This window comes from Hippopotamus amphibius, chromosome 10 (assembly GCF_030028045.1).
Source record: "Hippopotamus amphibius kiboko isolate mHipAmp2 chromosome 10, mHipAmp2.hap2, whole genome shotgun sequence".
NCBI lineage: Eukaryota > Metazoa > Chordata > Mammalia > Artiodactyla > Hippopotamidae > Hippopotamus > Hippopotamus amphibius.
Window position 1 is genome coordinate 87,678,437 of NC_080195.1, and position 21,409 is coordinate 87,699,845.

At 34.3% G+C, this 21,409-nt stretch overlaps 1 pseudogene; it reads left to right on the top strand.

The window, feature by feature from the left end:
- Positions 1–19,853, top strand: part of LOC130829864 (cytochrome b-c1 complex subunit 7-like) — a 188,026-nt pseudogene extending 168,173 nt beyond the window's left edge.
- The last annotated feature ends 1,556 nt before the right edge of the window (positions 19,854–21,409 follow it).

The window sequence follows — 21,409 nt, forward strand, 5'->3', positions numbered from 1 at the left end:
GAAATTGATGCTAATATTTTCTATTAAAAAGAAAGAGAATGGATACTCAAGTCTATCTTGGTTGTCTTCCTGTCTTGTTGAGCAGCAGTGAATAAAAGTGCCCTCAAAATTGAGCTTCAGTAAGAATGGTCTTTAAAAGTCAATTTTTATGGGCTAAATTTTTCTTAAATCCAAGCTAAGACAAAAACAAACAAGCAAAGCAAAATAAGCAAAATGAACGCACAACATCCTACAATGTACGTAAACCTCCTGTAAAACGCTCTCTTCTTGAAGATGATTCCTGATCATGCATGTGTCAATAGCACTAGAAAGAGAATGGTGTCTGTATAATGTAAAAATGCCTGATTAACCTATATTCTTTACTAAAATAAGAAATGCATGCCTTATGACAGCCCAAATGACAAGTTTTTCACCAAACAAGACTTCCCTGGAAAACGAAGGTCAAGCTGATAGTCCATTATGTACCATTTCTTCCTGTCTTACATGATAACAGTAATCTAAGCTAGGTTAATACACTCCAACATATAAACACTTAACAAATGTCTGTTGAACTGAACCAATGCCCTCCCCCTTTCCTTGCTTAAAAATAAGTGGCGGTCATGCTTTTCAGTTAAAATGTAGCTACTATCTCTTTGTGAGACAGTACATTATATATTCCAAGTCACTTAGTGACTTTACCTTGGTAAGTCACTAGAAATGGCTGAACAATTAACATATAGCTCATTACATGAGGAAGATCAGGCCCTTGAGAAAATCCCAGCACACTAGGAAGTAGCAGTTGAGATGTGCAGGTGCATCTACTTATAGCTAGTGTGGATTGTGAAAATTATCTTACTTTTCTGTTATTCAACTTGATTATGTGTAAACAATCATCTTCATTTTTCATTTGTTTCTTATTGGCCAAAAATAAAATCAAATACTAAAATTAAATAACGGCCAGATTTATAGCAGAAAAAATTTAAGGCACAAGTACTGGTTTAAGGTTTAAAAGCTTAAAATACTATTTGGGAATTAAATGGAAAGAAGAAATATAGAAGAGAAACTTGAATGATTAACTAAGGAAAGACAATCACAAATATTTCTCTAAACTTGGAGTCTTGGATAGCATTAAATTTATCATTCTTAGTCCCCAAATGGATTAATTTTGTTTTAATATAAATTAATAAAACCAACTTTTTGGCACATAATTTAAGTTTGGCAACCATAATATTTAAAAATGACCATTATCATCATGACCATTATCATCATCATCTAGAAATAAAAAATTAAGTAAACTGTTAAAATAATACTTAAACGTTTAGAGTGAGGGTTAAGGCACAGACTTTATATAATTGATAGAATCATGGCAAATATAGTGTTCTTCCAAATATCATGTTTTATATTAAAAATATAAAATTAAATAACTATCACAAAGCTAAACACTATGTACATCCTTTTATTTTTTTTCTTCCCTCCTTTCTTTTTTTTAAAAGGAGTATAAATTACTTGTCCATATGGAGCAGTAAAAATACATAAAATATTCTTTACCGCTTCAAATCTGGAAGTTCTTTGAAAAACTCATGGACTTCTCTTTCTTTGATCAAAGTAAATGGAGTGAAACATGCACCCCCAAGGCAGTTTTTAGATAGCAAAAGATCAAATAAAAGCAATTACACTGTAATTTGGCTGGTAAGGCTTAAAATAAGGAGCCTATTGAGAAGCTCTTTCATACTTCAACTCCTGCATAAGTAGCCCAATTTTTATGTTTAAATTAATATAATCATGCTGAAGTACCTACTAAAATACAAGGTAGCTATAATTGATCCTAAAATTCTACCTGCAGGAATAAAATGCCTCTTAATTCAAAATGTAATATAGTATTTGAACAGGAATGAATTACATCAGTCCTGTTTAAGATATTCTTTGTGGGTATAGCAGGATATTCCTTATAGCTTTTAAAATTTCATTCAATATCTGCAATTAAACAAAATTTTGTTTACCTACCATGGGCCAAGTTGATCAATATTAGTGACAAAAATATCAGTGACCTTAATTTGTTAATTTGGGAATAACATGGTGAAGTTAGTATATCCAGTTATGACCTTGGAGTTATGAGCTACACTTCCAAATAACCTAGGCTATGGTAGAACATAGATGACTGACACAGGGTCAGTTTAGAACACTGTGATAGCATAAAGCAGTGCTACTCAAAGTGTGGTCCTTGGACCAGTGCTGGTCCACAAAGTGCTTGTTACCAGTTCACATGTGTTAAGTACAGAACTTAAGAGTCAGCTCTGCTAGCAATTTGACAGCTATGTTGTGCTACTGAGTCTAATAATCATTTTAAGACTTGGTGGTTTTAATTTGCATGAGTTTGTCTTTTTATTTTTCTAATAATTCACTTTTATTGTATTATACAAAAGTTTCTAATCAAAAACATAATGCAAAAGAAAACAAAATTGCAGACAATGATGTAGGTGATATGCTTGTCTATATTTTTGGATATATTGAAGAAGAAAAGACAAGTAAAAGCACAGGGTGGAACTAGAATATTCTGTGAGATGTCCCTAGGGAAAATAAATGTCATACTTGACATTTTTAATGACAGCTCCATTGCTCAATAATTTAAATTCTGATTTTCTGCCATTCTAACAGTGCTTTCAATTTAGCTATGCTAAATTCGTTAGACAACTACTAGATTGAACATTATTAAAATTCGTCTTGACCTTCAAAAAACTGCAAAGACTAGTTCTTGTTGTTTCACCTGCTATTTTTAGTTATTTTGGTAAGTCTATTCTTAGGTCATTTTAACAACTCAAATGGAAAGTAGTTTTTCTGAATTTAGATCATTATGAAGACTGATTTTCATTGTTTATATCCCACATGTATATCATTGGATAACCCATTCAACTAATTATTAGGCAACAAAACATTATTTTTTTGGCTGCAGATGTCAAACTTAAACACAAATTGTTATCAAGGTATAAACTGCTCTCCTTTATTTATGGCAAATGGATGCTCATGCCTAAAGACCTGTGTGTACTTACAGATGTACAGTGACAAAATTTCTGATGAATGCCAAAATAAAGGCACACGCTGGGAGTAAGAAATGTTATGATATCAACTTGAGTTTCTGACAATTCTACCTTAGAGACATAATGGATGGGAAAAAACTGAACATGAGATTTGAAATGCAGATACTAAGGGATTCTCCTGATTAGTTCTGTGATGTCTGTGGAATAATTTTCCTATTCATCAAGACAAGGTGAAGGAAGTTTGGTACCTTAACTGATATCCGGAACAAAATGACTGAAGTGAAAAATTATTCAATCTACTTTCTTTCATATAGCAAGGAATATTTTACTGAAAATAAATCAAGGAATATATTCCCAATATTATAAAACAACAATCAGATTTGTAAACTGAAAAAAACACAGATATATAAACATCAAATAAAACATATTGTGAATGACAGAGTTCCCAGATATATATTAAGTATGTATAATTTTTTAAATCTATGGCCCAGATCCTATAAAATAAGAGAGCCCATTCTGGAAAAGGACTTTGCTCAACTCAATAGAATGAAATGTAGTGAATTACTGCACCAGAGAACACACTGGCTCCTGGGAAATGCTCGCTCACCTGGAAATACTGCACTCTTCTGTACTAGAAACATTTACATTGTACGACAGTGGAATTCCTTAAGTCTTGTCAGGATTACTTTTATTTAAAGAACAAAAATCTTGTTAAATATCAACAACAGGGGACTATTTAGTAAAAGTTAATTTAATTCATGTTCTTCAAATATAGATTTAGATAAATAACCAATAAAGTTTGGTGTTTATAGTGTTTGAGATGTTGATTGGTGGAGGTGGTTATCAGTATTATAGTCCTGACATACGTTCTTATAATAATTATTACATATACGAACATAGTTAATTTCATATATTTAGCAATTCATAAAACCTTTATTGAGTACCTATACTTTTGTATCGGTGTTACAGATAAACACATAAGCTTATGTCCCATGACATTCACAGTCTAAGAGGGAAGACATAAATAAAATTCTACTTACAAGAAAAAGAACAAGTTCTACCCTAGAATGTATAATGTATACAAGATACAGATCTATAGGAGTATGAAGGTGCAAGTAGAAAACTCAATCTGATTAAAAAATTATTAAGAGTAATATCTAAGTTGGACCTTAAAAGACATATATTCATAAGATTGAAAGGAGAGGGAAAATATTTCATGTGAAAGAAACAGCATACAAATCCACAAAGACAAATAGATGAGCAGCAAATTCAAGAGACTGCAAATAATTTGAAGTGGCTGGAAGACAAGGTAGAAAGACTGTTGGGAGCTAACATTACATACTCAGGTTGATTTGCTTTACAGAGTGCAATTTTTGTCCTTCTTAACAAAAAAATGCAGATGTTATAGTTTGGGACAGTTAAAGAAAAATTTTGAGGTGAGAGGTTAAATGATCAGCTTTGTGTTCTAGAAAGTTGACTTTATCAGCAACATGGAGACTAAGATTCATAGCATTTGCTTTTTTGGAATGATGACATTAAACTAGGGGAGTGGCAATGGTAACAGAGAAGAGGCAAAAGATGGGAAACTGTTGAATTATAACATAAAATAATAGATATTAGAGACCACTCATTAAATCACACACAAAAAATGAGGTGATGGATTTGTTTATCAACTAGATGGGAGGAACCCTTTCACGGTATATACATATTACTATGATGTATGCTTTAAGTTTCTTATCATCTTATATATCAATTATTCTTCCTATAAAGCTTAAATTAAAACAAATTAAAATATTATCTTCTTCTGTATTGAATTTTAGATGAGAACAAGAACATCCAGATTAAAGACATCATTTCCTAAACTCTTTGTGGTTACATGTAACCATGTGACTAAGTCCTGAATTATGGGATGTAATAAAAATTATATTGTGTAGCAGATTTAGGGAACAATTCCCACCTATGAGATGGACGGTATGCTCCTTTAAGAAAAAAATCTTCCTTTTAACTGTTGCCAGAACTATAGGCGTGATTGCTGGAATTCTATCTGCTCTCTTGAGGTCTCCATTTTAGGAAGGAAGAGCAGTGAACTACAAGAGCCTGAGTATCTGGGGATGTAAATAATACAACATTTTAAATAATCATATTTAAGCCATTCCTACTTTGTTACATGTAGTAAAGTCTTGTTCTAATGATACAGGAGTCAAGAGGTGGAGGGAAGGGAAAAAAGTAAGCTGAAATTTCTGGCTTGGAAGATTACTGATTTTAATAAGAAATCAATTAAAAATCATGTATTGATAGAAGAGTGATATATTTAGAAATTTTGACTTTAAAATACCAGAGTGACATCAAAAAAAGTTGTCCAGCAGGTGGTTAAGTACATTGACCTGAAATTCATTTGGATATAAAGACTTGAGAGGCATAAAAATACATGTGATGATGTGAAGACTTGATAAATGAAGATGATGGCCCTTTGAGAGCACTCAGAGGAGACAGAGCTGAGAAAAGAAATGTAGGGAGCATCAGCACCTAGACTGTGGGTGAAAGAAAACAGGGGGAGCAACAGGAAGAGGAGTAGTAGGAGTGGTGCTGGTGGTCGTGGACAGTAGCGATTAACAGTAAAACAACAGCTTACTCAGCAACTGTTTATATACCAGCCATTGTCATAAGTGCTTTACATGTATTAACTCTTAATCCTCAAACGACTCCTCTAAGGTACTATCGAACTCATAAGGTAGGTACCATTACTATCCCCATTTTAAAGGAAACAGGCACAAAGAAGTTAAATAAGTTGACACACTTTTACACGATTAGTGGTGGTGTCCAGTAGCCTGGTTCCAGTGCTCTTGCTCTTTCCTCTTCCACCCCATTTCCTCAAAATAGATGGATACGTTCAAAGGGTTATAAAGAAACTCAGAATGGAATCATGGCAGAGAAAGACTGAGAGTTTCAAAATGATGAAGTTGTTGGCTATTACTAATGTTCAGAGATGTCAGGGGAAGAGGGCCAGGTAGAGTTGACCGGATTAGCAACATTGGAGGTCACCAGGGACTTAGCTGAGACTAAATGCAGTTTTTAAGAAGTGAAGGGTAGGCGAAAAAATGGAGAGAAAGGGCATACCATTCATATGTGCATTAAAGGTGAGAGTCTCTGAGAAGAAACTAAGGACAAAGGGATTTTTTGCTTGTCCCTTGTTAGATAGAAGAGACAAGTGTGACTTATCCTATGTTGTGAAGAGCTCAGTATGTGGACTGTTCAAAAATGCAGAAGGAAGGTGGAAAACTAATGGGCTAAGTTGCAAGAAAATGTGGGAGACAATGCCATCAGTAGGTCATGTAGCAAGATTAGCATGGAGCACATGGATATAAATGTCCTCATGGTTTAGTAGAAAGTAGTAGAAAAAAAGAAAACCTGAAAGTAATGCACTCTTAATTATCTTCTGAGAACAAAGAAAAGAAACACAACCAAAACGGACCCAGAGGACAGCACCCATCACAAAACAGTATGTGGATAATTATTAAAAAGCTTGGCTCCTAGTATTAGCTCTGGTACAAATTCATTGGCAGAACTTGTCTTTAAAATTATATCTTATTTTCTTTATTTGAAGAACAGTCCATTGAAATGGTATACTTTTTATGAAAAATTGAAATAAAAAGCCTTTGAAGAAAAAGATATGTTTCATGAATTTACCACTATCAGGAGAAACATGAATAAATTGAAAGTCACCATTTGTTGTAATGGGGATAGCTCCAGCCATGGGTCAGCTCTGCCACATCTACACAGTGTCTCTCAGCAAATCACACAAGTTCTCTGATTCTTGATCACTTCCTTTGTAAAATAAGGATAACTGCCCTTAGATCAAGGACTTGTTTAAGGATAGAACTACACAAAGCAATTCTTTTGAGGATCATGAAATAGCATCTGTAATCGAAGTAATAACAGCAACAAGAGATGATGAAGCACATTCACACCCAGATATCTCAGTGGAGGTTAGAGGCAGACTTGCCGCAGAAGTCACATCTGGTTTCTTCTGTGTTCCAATGAGTCACACTTAACTTTAAACAGCAAGGCAGCACTGTGAACAAGGGAAGTGGTCTAGGGGATCATGACTCTGCTGGACAGAGAATGGTTAACTGCCATATACTACCCAGCAGAATAGAGAGAAGATGTGTGGCCACCACCAGCAGGGTGGGAAAAAGATGTTGCTGGAGGTTGCGGCTGAGGAAATTTCTGTTCAGTTATGGGAAATGTCTCTGCTTTCCCCATGTGGTCTCACCACATCCTCATGGACCCCCATGGTGTGGCTCTCTGGAGAGATGTAAAGGAATAGGCAGGGCAGGAAGGCAGACAGAAGGGGAGAGAGAGATGAGCTAACAGGTATCAAACAAGAGGAAGAGACTGAACTAGGAGGGAGGGAGCAGAGCTGTAGAGAGGCACGAATCGTCAGAAGGTGCCGTTGAACATTCTGTGCTTGGATTGGAATACCTGTGCTGCTAATATTGAAATTTCCTCTCCTGAACGTCACAGGATCTGTGGTCAGCATCTCTTCTCTCTCCATTCTGCCATAGTTCCTCACCTTCTGACTTCTCTTTCTGCTCTCTGACAAAGTGGATGCTCAACGCTCAATAGATCCACCCCCCAGCTGATGCAACTGATGCCCATTTTCAGAGTTTGGGCCTCAGGACCTCATTCGCACCATTGACTCTTAACTGCATACCAATTTTTCTGACTTCCCATTGACCTCTACCTAAACAAGATTTTTCCAAAGTCCCATCATCCCCCATGAGACAAATGGCTTTCCTTCTTATCACTCTATTTTCAAAGTACTGTTATCACACTTCTTATCCTGTAGGACAGAAATCTTGGGGTTATCAAGCCCTGCATAAAACAGATCTCTCACGGCTTCACCAACATTAACACCACACAAATGTGTATTGTACTCATCCCACATCTGAACTACTGTAACAGCTTAAATACATTCTCTTATTTTCCCTAAATCAATGTTTGCATTGTGTCACTTTCCAGTTCAAAATTTGATAATAGTTCTCTACTAATTATCATGTTAAAAATCAAACTTCTCTGCTTGGCTTAGTAGGTCCTTTATGATTTTGCTTTAGATATCAAATCTGACTTCTCATTACTTATGATACGGTTAGTAAATTATTTTTTTAAAAGCTGTTTACTGAGTTGCTGTTACATGTTGACTCTGTGATAAACATATAGACGGCACAGTTCCTATTTTCCAAGACCTTAAGGTGTACAGTAAAGCTGATGCATGGTGTCCCGAGTGGTATGTTAGAAGTATCTAAGGCATATTAAATGGGGATTTTGAGAATAAGGACCTAATAGGGACCACAAAGGAAAATTCCCAAAGAAGTGGAAAAATGAGGTAAGTCAAAAGACAAATAGAATGAAGTGAAAAAGATAAGGAATGAAGATATTTTAGGCATGGGGATAAGTAGCTTGAGAACACATCATATATTTAAGGACTTCTAAATTGTTTCTGATGGCAGGATTAAAAGATTTAGCTATAAAACTGAAGAGGCAGGCTGGGGTCAGATTATGAAGGGCCTTGTAAGTAAGGCTAAGAGACGTTCATTTCATGCTGCAAGCAATGGGAAGCTGTCGAAAGATTTTAATTAAGATAATGAGTTGCAGGATCATAGTTGTGTTTTAGAAAGATGCCTGGCAGCAAAGTTGAAAATGCTCAGAAGGAAATGAGAGTGAAATAGAAAAAACAAGTTAGGAAGTCTGGGTCTCTCATGAAGTCTTGAGAAAACAGTTACTGCTTAAAAACAACCACCATCACCACCACACACTTTTCTTCACCATCAGTGCTGAAATCCTATAGGCCGACAAAATTGTTTTTGATTATGAAGAGGTATTAAAATAAAAGTATTTCAAGGAAATATGTGCCTACTTTGCAAAACACAGGGATCAGCATTTCATAAATTGCAAGTAAAAATAAACCCTTTGAGTTCAATAGCAGATTAAGGAAATGTCCTCTAATTCCCATGGCTTTCTAATCTTTTACATATTTTTCTCCAGTATTTTATCTACAGATACTTAAGATTAGGGATGCATTAATACATTGTCACATTATAGTTTGCTTTTTAATAAAAAAAAAGGGGAATGCAGATTCTACATTGTAAGAGGATTAAAAAACTAAATTCTTGCTTAGTTGTTAACTCTCTACATATAATATATACCATATGCAAGCATACGATACAGAACGAAGATTGGAGAAAACACTTGCTGTGTTGGATTATGGAGTACGTATGCTGTTCTGAACCCTTCTCCCCCCACATAATTTTTGCAATTTGTCTGCCATTACAGGCTTCTTAATGATTTGCTGCTCTTTGTGTTTTTTTCTGGAAGATTTGTGTATATTTTACAGAAGACCAATAGATATCCAACACTAAAAAAAAAAAAAATATATATATATATATATATATATAATGTGGTAGAAGAGCATCATCACTACTTAGGAACTAGTTAGAAATAAAAATTACTGGGGCATACCACAGATACACTGATTAAGAATAACCTGTGCTATGGCCCAGAAACCTGTATTTTGGAAGCTTTCCAAATTATTCTTATATGTCTTAAGAAGGATTATAATGAAGGGTCAATCTAAAGACAGAACAATCTAATGGCAGATTTTAATTAATTAAAAAATTAATTTTGCTGCTACAAATGTCTTGACTTTTGGCAGATAGTCACAAATATCCACTAAAATTGTACAAAACGTCTGTTGCCTCTGGTTGAACCAATCATGTCTTCTCGTTCCTATAATAATGATCTATAGAAAATATATCCCATTAAGCTCATGTTGTCTGTTCATGGGGCTCCTATGTCACCAGAGACCTGATCGACTCATCCAGCAAGGAATACCAGCTTATACCATACTATATATTAGGACAGAAAATGAAAGTGTTCAGTGTGGATAATTTTTTAAAATAAATTATCTAATAAAACAAAAAGATATACTGTTTCAGTGAATTTGTGAGATTTTTCTTAGTCACGTTGTTTTTCTGGATCACATCAAATATTCTTATTTTATAAATTAGTTGGTTGATACTGACAATTACAGTAACTTAACCAGTGGTGTAACGTACCAAAAGCGATTAGAATGCATTTTGAATTAAGAAACAAAGCATTTCTTTTTCTTGATGGAAATCAAATAAAAATGTCAAACTGCTGCAATCAGACATCCCAAATATGAATATTCATTGGCAACTGTTCATGGCACATTTATGAATTCTTTCACCTGCTGTTAGGAGGAAAAGGAAAACATTAAGTTGCCAAATAAAGCCATTAACATAAGCTAAAAGAAAAAAATATATACACAGATGGGTGCTGATCTTGGAATTATGCAATCTTATCGAAAGAGACCTATTTCTTTTATAACAAATGAAAACATTTGTTTTGTACATGCATATTGCAAAGATCTGAGATTTGAACTCAGTATCAGTACCCTCTCTTGTGGTTTATGGAGGACAGTGAAATCAAACATCTATCAACTTGTCATGGAATAGCTATGTGTAAAGATACTCATTAACAGTCTGAGTCGTAGTTTTAACGTCTGCCCCATCCCTTCAGCACCACTTACATCCATACACATTGGACTATTTTGCCTAAAGAAAAGATTTTGAATAAATTTGAGGGTATAATTTAAATGGATGATAACAAACTACTTCTATGGATTTGTTTGTAAGGTTGAGTAATGAGAAACCATATAAAATGTTTGCTTAGGCATGTTAGGTTACTTATTTAACCATGTGTGAATTTCAGTTAATTTGTGGAATACAGTTTTCATGAGCATTTTTAGTGCTTCCTGATTACTACCAGGGTTGAAATGCTACAAAAACATAAGATTTCCTGAAGCAGTTCAGCATTTTCATTTATAGGCAAGGAAAGGACGCACGGAAGCAATAAAAACTACCCTTTGAATATTTGATTTTTCTCTCATACACAATTCGGTTCTTGTTTGGTTCAGATATTTTTTGGCTTACCTTTTAAGTATCTTTGACACAATCTTTTAAATAGGTATAGGGATCTTTTTCTCCTTTAGTTTATAGTTTAAATAAATACACAGTTGATACTAATGGACACTTCTATGTTAATTAATTGAATAAAACAGTAATGGAACTATGAAGCCAAGAAGAGTATTTTACCGAATAATTATAAGATTTCAATTGAATTATTTGTCAAAGCAATCGTTGCATTTTTCTACAAGCAGAGGCATTTGGAAAGACTTGCAGAGATCTGAAACAAGAAGCCCCCAGTTACTGTTCCTCAACAATGCCAAGAAGTGAAACAGGAAGACTGTATCCCTAATCTACTGGGCTTGATTGACAAAACCAAAGTAAATGGTAATGAGTTCTCAAAAGTTTGCATTATCACACTCATTAATTGTTGGTGGAAGTGAAAATTAATGTTGTCTATGGAGGATAATTTGCTAACATTTTTATGGAGGATAATTCACCTAACATATGAAAATTAAATATCCATTTAGGCCAGTAATTCCACCTCTGGGCACTGAACCACATTCAAAAGTATTCATTGCATCTGAGTTGTAGTAGCAAATGATTGACAGCATCTGAATGTCTATTAATAGCAGACAGGTTAAATAAATCCTGATTCACCCATACGACGGATTACTTGTAGATGTTAAAAGAATGAGGTAGTTCTATAAGTACCCGTGAGGAATAATCTTTAAAGTGTATTTTTTAACTAAAAAAAACAAGGCACAAAATTTTGTATATAATATGCTGTAGTTTTAACATGAGGGTGAGAGAAAAAAAAGAGAAAATCTATTTTTCTGTTTATTCATTTACCTATTTATCTATTCTGAAGGATACACAAGAGACTGAAAACAGTGATTCTCTCTCTATAGGTGACTAAGGTGGGAATACTCTTCATTCGAAATCTCTTTGCATTTTAAAAGATATTTATCATGTAAATGTACCGAGCAAATAAATTTAAGAAATAAAATTTTAATTGCAAATAATTCATTTCTAAAACTATATACCACATTATGAAAATTATGAGTAAACGTACACACAGAATAAATGATCATATCCTAAACGTTCAAGTGTCGGGTATTGGTACAGTCAGGGAATATTCTTATAGTGGACTTTGGTTATTTAAGTCTTTATCCAATCAGCTACACTTTATATCTTAAAATTTTACAATCAATGCTATTCTTTTTCAATTTGGTTAATGCTATAGGCCCTCTCTTCCCAAAATTGCACACACCCACAAATGTACAAAAAATCCAGGGGACTTCTCAATATTTATTACATGTACTCCAAGGCCATTATCCATGGATCCTTAATGTTCCATAAATCTTGGGATAACAACTCCTTATTTTAATAATGACATAAACGTGGAAGTTATGGATTGTTCATTCTCAAATCATGTACAGAGAAAGGCTCTAGTAATCACTTTAGACAAGACTTTAAAAATAAATACAGGACTTCCTAGGTGGTGCAGTGGTTAAGAATCCACCTTCCAATGCAGGGGACACGGGTTCCAGCCCTGCTCCAGGAAGATCCCACATGCCGTGGAGCAACTAAGCCTGTGAGCCACAACTACTGAGCCTGTGCTCTAGAGCCAGTGAGCCACAACTATTGAGCCCATGTGCTGCAACTATTGAAGCCCACACACCTAGAGCCTGTGCTCCACAACAAGAGAAGCCACTACAATGAGGAGCCCACACATCACAATGAAGAGTAGCCCCTGCTTGCAGAGACTAGAGAAAACCCATGCACAGCAACGAAGACCCAATGCAGTCAATAAATAAATAAATAAACAAGTAAATAAATACATGTGTTAGATTGAAATTTGTGATTATAATCTAAGCTCCAGTAACTCTTGAAACACGGTACATTTAGAATTCCAAGTGTCCATCTCACCAACTCCTTTTTTAGTCATTTTGTATCATGGCAGCATTTCCATTGTTATGGAAATATTTTTAAAAATATTAGCCTAAGGGGGAAAACTAAATATTAAGAAAGTTTTATTACACTTCAAGAGTGAAATAATAACAATGTGGGGGTTTTTTGCCATTAAAAAATTTACTTGAAACTAGTTTCAAGGGTGTGATGAGGCCTCGTGTTATTTTAAGATATAAATCCCAATATTTATCAATTTAAGAATAAGCAGTATTGCCTAAAAGAGTAGTCACTAAGATACTACTTCTCTGAATACAAAAAATTCCTTAATAATTACTCAGTTGTTTATGTAACTACAACAATGTTTTTATGTACATGTATCTAGATTTTCTTTTAGTATTATATTTACAATAATCATGACACAAAATAATAGTGAATACAAGTCTAACTGCTAAGCACATAGGCAGAATACACAGAAGATTTGTTAATGTAAATTTTGCAATTATTAAAAACTAATGAAAGATATTTGATCACCCTGTAGATATGTTCTTCTTAACATAATATCACTGTTCATTCAGATTGGGGTTTTGTATTTGGAGATTTTCATCAGTTATTTTCATAGGTTTGTTTGAGCTTCTCATTTTCTCTCTCTTAAAATATTTGAAAAGTAGCATAACATCTCTTTCCTTTGACCTCATCTGACAAATTAAGTATTCAACAATCCTCAAGCATCCATTACCCTTGAGAAGACATCATGATCTCAATAACACTCTTTTAGGCTAATCAACATAATTACCACACATCTAGAACTTACAGAGATCCTTCTTAGACAAAGATAGCAGCACAGCCTCTGTTATTAAGGGGTCAGAATTTAGGTTTAAATGGCTCAGGGTCTTAGATTCAGCACTTTATTTAATGTCTGTGTAAAAATATGCTTTCCTTTTAATTAACAAATGAAGAAACATGAAACAACTAAATTCATATTCATAGGGTATGATGGGAAAGAATATTCTATAGCATCTATTTTGGGTACCACAGTCTTCACCAAAATACTTTTTCCTGGTTTTTTAAAGGAAATAAGGCAGCTGACAGGTAAAGTGAAGAGCTTCCTAATAGGTGTCCCTTTAGGGGACAAAAGGGATTTTCTCTCTCATTATCGATAGCAGTTTTACTGGCTTTTCTGGTTATATAGCTGGAAATCTTAACATAGGTTTTATATGGATCCCAGATGTCCTAATGAGTATCTGAAAATAACAATAGAAACAACAACAATATTCACAAACACTTACTATGTGCCAAGCACTGTTCTAAGTATTTTCAGACTGTCTAGTTTGTTTACTCCTTACAGCCACCTTATGATGTAGGCAGCATTATTAACTCATTTATGGATGAGGAATTTGAGGTGAAGAGGTGTTTACTTATATTGCTCAAGGTCATGGAACTGGGTGGGGAAGTTGAATCCAAACAAAGGAAATTTACAAATTTAAACACTATTAAACTGGATTGGACATTAAGATGTTTTAAATCACCTTATATTTTTTTCAAAAGAAAGATCACATGAAAAGAGGGGTGATGATTATCCACAGGTAATAATAATAAATATAATAATAATATGTAATAATAAAAATAAAATATATTTATTTTATATAAATAAAATAATATACATAGAATAAATATAATAATAATAAAAAATATCCAACAGATATTTATTAGTTACTGTTAGGCATTGTGGTAGATGCAGCTAAGAAAGATATGTATGACAAACAAAATGAAGCTGAAGAAACTTAATACAAAGGTAGGTTTTTTTTTTTAACTCTTTCCTATTCTAACTAGTTCCCAATTACATCAAGTAAGAAAATTAAAACGTTTGAGACAAAAAATGTTTAGTTGTTCTGTAATTCTCATTTATATATTCTTACTACCACTATATTTTTAAAAGTTTTACAGAAATAGAGACACAAACGTCGAGAACAAAAGTATGGACACCAAGGGGGAGGGGAGGGGTGGGATGAATTGGGAGATTGGGATTGACATATATACACTACTATATATAAAACTGATAACTAATGAGAATCTACTTTATAGCACAAGGAACTCTACTCAATGCTCTGTGGTGACCTAATGAGAAGGAAATCCAAAAAAGAGGGGATATATGCATACATATAGCTGATTCACTGTACTGTACAGTATAAACTAACACAATATTGTAAAGCAACTATACTCCAGTAAAAAAAAGCTTTAAATAAAGTGGTTGTAAGGATATATTTAAAGAAGTGTTAACTGTTCTATGATTTTACTCTACGCAGTTTTTCTTTTCCTTTCTATTAATTTAAGTCTAATCAGTGTCACCAAACAATTTCTCTGAACTGCTTCTAGTCAAATGTGTATAATGCCTGTAACAATCTACTTTTCTGATTAACCTTCAGATTCTCTAACTACCATGAAGTCTTCCCTGAAAATTTACATCTAAATGACTTTAAAGTATGTGGTTGAAATGCTCACTTGGTATCAACTATAGCCAATCACATATTAACATTTTACTAAATTTTTAGGTATTATTTCTTGAAGGCTAGTTGTCTGATTTTATTTTTTGTCATTAAAAGCAGCTCTATCTAATATAATTTCTGCCGTGACAGGGATATTCCATAATTGAGTGGTCCGATACACTAGTCACTAGACACATATGGCTGTTGAGGACTTGAAATGTACCTAGAGGAACAGAACAATTGAAATTTTACTTTTATTTAATTTTAAGTAATTCAAGTTTAAATTTAGTCACATGTGGCTAGCGGCTGCCTACTAGACAATGTAGACCCACAGTGATATATGTAGAGCACATATTTAATAAATTTTGTTGAATGAAGGAATGAATGAATGCATACATAAAAGTTCTCAAGGTCTGAAGAAATATCTTTCTGCATCCAAACTTTTATTTTGGAAAGTATTACAAATCATTTATGGAGGCAAACATTCTAGGGATACATAAACTTAGAATCATAAAGTCAGTCTGGGGAGAAACTCTTGATCATTTAGTCATCCAAACCTTTCATTTGACAAACAAGAGACAACTGAGTCCAAGAAAGACAACTGTCCTCGTTTCAACTAGTTTGTAAAGAGGCAAGGACTACAGCTCAGGTGTCAGTTTCTCAGGATAGTATTTTTGCCATAATATTCTGAAATTTTCTGGGTCATTGAAGATTTTGTTTTTCCATTATCTGTAAAATTGTAAACCTATTTTAGTGTTTTGTTTTGGGGTTGCCTGGAAGCAGACCATAAAGCCAGGATTAGAATACTGGTAGTTAATTTGGGAGGGGTGGAGAATACCAGCAGGAAAGGCTAGGTAGCAAGAAAGAGCATTATCAAGCCAGAAAATGTGGGCCTCAGAGCTTAGTTTCATGAAGAAAATTCTGGGATACAATTTAAACATGCATATTTCAGAGTTAGTCCAGCTTGGGAGGGTGGGGTGGTGTCAAGTAAGAGAGCTAGAGTATTTATTTTTCAGCTCCCATTAGTTCCTGGACTTGGTGAAGTCAGCAGATCTCAATAGTAAGACAACGTAGTAATGATTTTGGTGAGGCTTTTCCAGCTTTTGTCTACTTCATACTTAGCACAGAGTTAAGCTATAATAGTTGCTCAGTTACTATTTGTTTTATTGAATACATATAATGGGAAAGATGTTATGGAGCTTAAAGAGATAAGGTCCAACATACCTTTTTTTTAGCCACAAAATCTTAATGGACTAAGAGTTTTTAAAGATAGAGATATTAATCTTCAAACCCCAGGAGCTAGCACAGTGACTAGCGAAAAATAAATGGTTTCCAAATTATTGCCTTAACTTAATCTTGTCAACATAATATACAAAAGAACAACATAATCTTTTAATACTCTACTGCTCCTACTACCGAAGAGTGAATAATTGTAAGAACTATCTGCTTCTGAATAATTTTTGTATATTAACTCATTATTCCTCACCTTAATTCTAAGCTGCGTGTACTATTTTTCACCATAAAATCATACTACAACAAAACATAAGTAGGATTTTTTGTGTTTTTTTGGAAAAATGATATATAAACAACGATGATATTCAAAATTTGTATTCATAATTTAATGCATTATTATTATTTCTAATTTGGGAGATCTTTTGGGAATCACTTTGGTTTTGAAATCTGGGGATGGAAGACTAAGGACTTTGGTTATTCTCATGCATCTCTGTATTTAAAGTTAGCTGCAAAACTAAAGGTATTCGGAAGTATGCAATACAGACATGACCATGAAAGAAAACCAGAGTTTAGGAGAACATATAGATCTGGAAAGGAACAAATACTACTTCTATATACTAACATATACTACTTCTCCCCTAAATTTCTTTTTCCAAATAAGAGATTTCAAGACACTTGCTGTACCATCCCACAATAAGCACTGAACACCCACTAAGTATATTAGATGTGATGCCTAAGACAAGCCATTTCCTTGACTTTAGGACAGGTTTCTATGTTATTTCCCTACTGAGAAATTAACATCTGCAGAGCATATCTGATGTCTGTATTACAGTACAATTTTACTCACTGGAAAGTAATAAGATGGTAAATATCTTTGTTAGAATTCTACTGCCCTAGGGACTTCCCTCATGGCGCAGTGGTTAAGAATCCGCCTTCCAATGCAGGGGACACAGTTTCGATCCCTGGCCCGGGAAGATCCCACATGCCATGGAGCAACTAAGCCCATGTGCCACAACTACTGAGCCCTCATGCCTCAACTACTGAAGCCCGTGTGTGTCTAGACCCTGTGCTCCACAACAAGAGAAGCCACTGCACTGAGAAGCCCACGCACCGCAACAAAGAGTAGCCCCTGCTCACCACAACTAGAGAAAGCCCGTGCAGCAACAGAGGCCCAACATAGCCATAAAAAAAGAAAAAAAAAAAAGAATTATACTGTCCTAGGTATAGAATCATTTAGGAAACAGATGGATTGAAACTTGGGTAAAAATGTTGTTTAGTGGAACAATTAAAATAACTTTCTACAATTTTACTTCAATTTGTTTACATTGGCTTCTTTTCATTCTTTTAAGTGCAATATCAATGCATGTTACCAAATGGAGAATGTCAAAATGCTCCTAATAAAACTATGATAGTGAGATATACAGGGAAAGGGGCAGTGGTTTATTGAAGCCTGTACCAACTCAGCTTGCTCAGTGGATCATGTGCAGAAAAGTGCAGCATCTCTTCTCAATTCCAAATTCAGTGAAGAGACTTCACCTGGCAGCTTGAAATCCATCATGGAGGGAGTATTTACGCCACACACATTTTACCTTACGAATCAAGCATCCAGCTCCCCATCCTGTTGTTAAACATTTAGCAGCATCACTCACCTGTATGCCATTGCATAGCAAAGCCTATGAGGTGTCCCAGAACTCATAAGTAATTTAATTCAACATAAGATTTATTTGTAGAAGCACCTCACCTGTATGATACATCATGATTAGGTGACCAAATTGTTTCTGGAACAAAAAAATCATGAGTCTAGAGCTGATTTGTTGCTTTATACAATGACTGGCTCTATAGCAGGAGAAAGTAATGGCATAGACTGGTAGTTTTCATACTTAGATTTTTATTGCAATTAAAATTTTTCTTTAGTTCTGAGACCATCTCAAGGTTTCCAATTTTTATTTTGTTAATGAAATCATAAAAAATTATATTGCCATCTCTTCTTATCTTAATTTCACAGCTGAAAGAACATTTAATACTAAAAAAAGTTAAAAAAATTAAAAAGATATAATCTCAGAATAAATTATAATTCTTCCTAGGAAAGAAAATTTTTCATTCTTTCACCACCATCTTACTATGCATCAGTAAAAGCTCTGTCACAAGTGGAACAGGAACTTTGGAACACAAGCACACTGAAAAATGATAATATCCGGCTTTGAACAATGTTGAAAGAGCTGGGGTTGCCAGACAGAATATCTAGTCATACGAAAATCACAGTGTCCATGGATATCTTGGCTGAGGATTCATCATATCATCTAAATTCCTGGCTTCCTTATCTATACTCACTTAAGGAGATTTCTCATAACAAAAGTTTTTTCAGTGTTACTTTCCTACAGAGAAAATGTGAGCACAAGTATGTGCTTTCCTTACCAGCTGTCTCTCAGTAAAATTAATAACCTCTATAATCCGTCACTCCAGATCATCCATTAGTTTCTCGTACCTTTCACTGAGCTGATACTCCTGGGTATCACATGGAGTTTGATAATCAGCAAAATGAGGACCCTAACTAGAGACAATGTGAACAGATTCAGTCCTGGCCTGATCAACTGCTGTTCCCATAGCTGATCTGGACACCGTGGGATCAACACTGCCCCCTGTCCTTCAAACTCAGGTAAAAAGTATTTCAACTTATTTGAAAATGTTCACTTGTTTTCAAGTGATATCAGATATCATTAGCCCTTATGTAATTATTTCTAGAAAGTTATTGCTGAAGTATTTAAATGATATTTTTCTACTTCTCAAAATGTGAGAGGAACAGTGTGTTTTATGTTACCTCTTCCTCTAATCAAATGATTGATTTGTGGTGCGATCTCTAGGACTTACCCAGCAGGCAAGGATTTTGTCTCGGGTCAAAAAGGCAAGCAGGCCTGCCATTGCAGTATCAAGCATGTGGTTGGAGAGTATTCGAAAATGATAGTACAGTGCTGCTGGGTTCAATAAACTGAGCTTAATGCTTGATGATACAATATATGAGAATGATGATGTAAAAGAAGGCTTCCTGAGAACCTTTATAACTAGAGGCTGTTTCCATTAAGAGAGCACTGGACCTGACCATGAGGCAGCAGATCTTGCCTAAAGAGCAGTGGACAAAATGTGAGGAGGATAAATTCCACCTTGAACCATATCTGAAAGAGGTTATTTGGGAAAGAAAAGAGAGGGAAGAATGGGCAAAGAAATAATCACGTAGTCTAAATCTGTGGATGCAGCTGTCCTAAAGTATTTTTATGAAGTTGGTGAAACCTGAAATGTACAATGTAGAACTACCTGGACTGTAAATATATTACTTTAAATAAATATCTATTATAATTGTTGTTGGGGAAAAAAACGATTGATTCGTGAGAAAAAACTAAACTCTTGTACAGTAGCAAACCAAGCAAGGAGGCACAGCCAAGCGTGTGTTTGGCATATTTAACAAAGCAGACCAACCAATAGCTGTAAATTCACCATGAATTTGTTTTTGTAAAAGAGAATTATTATTGACATTTTCAGCTTGAAGGGCCACTGAGAGTGAATAAGTTGATTGTTGTTCAATTATTTAATTAAGTTCCAGGAAAGATGTGAATCACAAGGTCAGTCAGCATCTGAACTGAATTACAGAAACAGAAGTACTGGTCAAAAGGCAGACTGCTATGATCGTTGAGAGTATGATATAGATTGACTCTCTCTGTCAGTTAGTATATTGACAAGTGAAAATGTGGAAAACTAATTTTAAACTTTTGAATTGAAATGACTTAAAGAATAAGGAACCATGAATAGTTTAGTGAGTGTAAGCATGTAAGCTATTTTAGCTTTTGTGATCTCAGAAGAGCCAATAAATACGTACAAATACAGAGGAAAGTTCTTCCAAAACCACTTCCAGCCCAGACAACAGTAAAGAGTATTAAGAATAACAAGGTACCAGCATTAATAGTAAATAGGAGTATTGACTCTTCAAACTATCATTTAGAAATACAAAAGTAGAAACATAGGACATTCATTCATCTTTCAGATTTTTAGGTTTCTAAACATGTGAAGACATTTACTATATGTACATTGTGAAGATAATTCAGCTAGTATAAATGTCTGCATAGTGAAATTTGGGCAGAATATGATATTTATTGCAATAAGCTGTGAAAATCTATGTAAATATTTATTTCAGGGACTAGTATATGTGCAAAGAATAACTATTCTGTTAATTACCAGTGTGGAAGAATAATTATTTTGTTAATTCCCAGTAAGGTATATACATCCTTTATGATCAATTGCATCTTTGATAGAATGACGGCCATGACCAATTGAGGGAAAGCAGTAGACCCAATACAGTTTTATTTCATAAAGGTTTTGGTTCTGTACCATATGCTAAAAGTCATCAATAAATGGAAATATATTGTTTGTTTTGACCACCATTGTTATACCACAGAGCTATAGGATTATTGTCAGTGAGTTTTATTTGATGGGCCATGGCCAAGTTCAGGTGACATAAGTAATGTTCCACAGTGGTTGGTCCCAGGCCTATTGTTGAGCATTTTAATCTGTGACTTTGATGATTGAATCATGAACATCATCATTAATTTTGCAGATAAGTTGCAGAGAGTGACATCTCGAGCACTTCAGAGGAAAAGAATGAGAATATAAAATAACTACGAAATTCCACAAGTTTTCAGAATTAATTATGAGGAAATTCAAGAGGAATGAATAAAAGTTATCATGTTGATTGAAAAAAATAAGGAAATATAAGAGTGAGGAAATGCTGTCT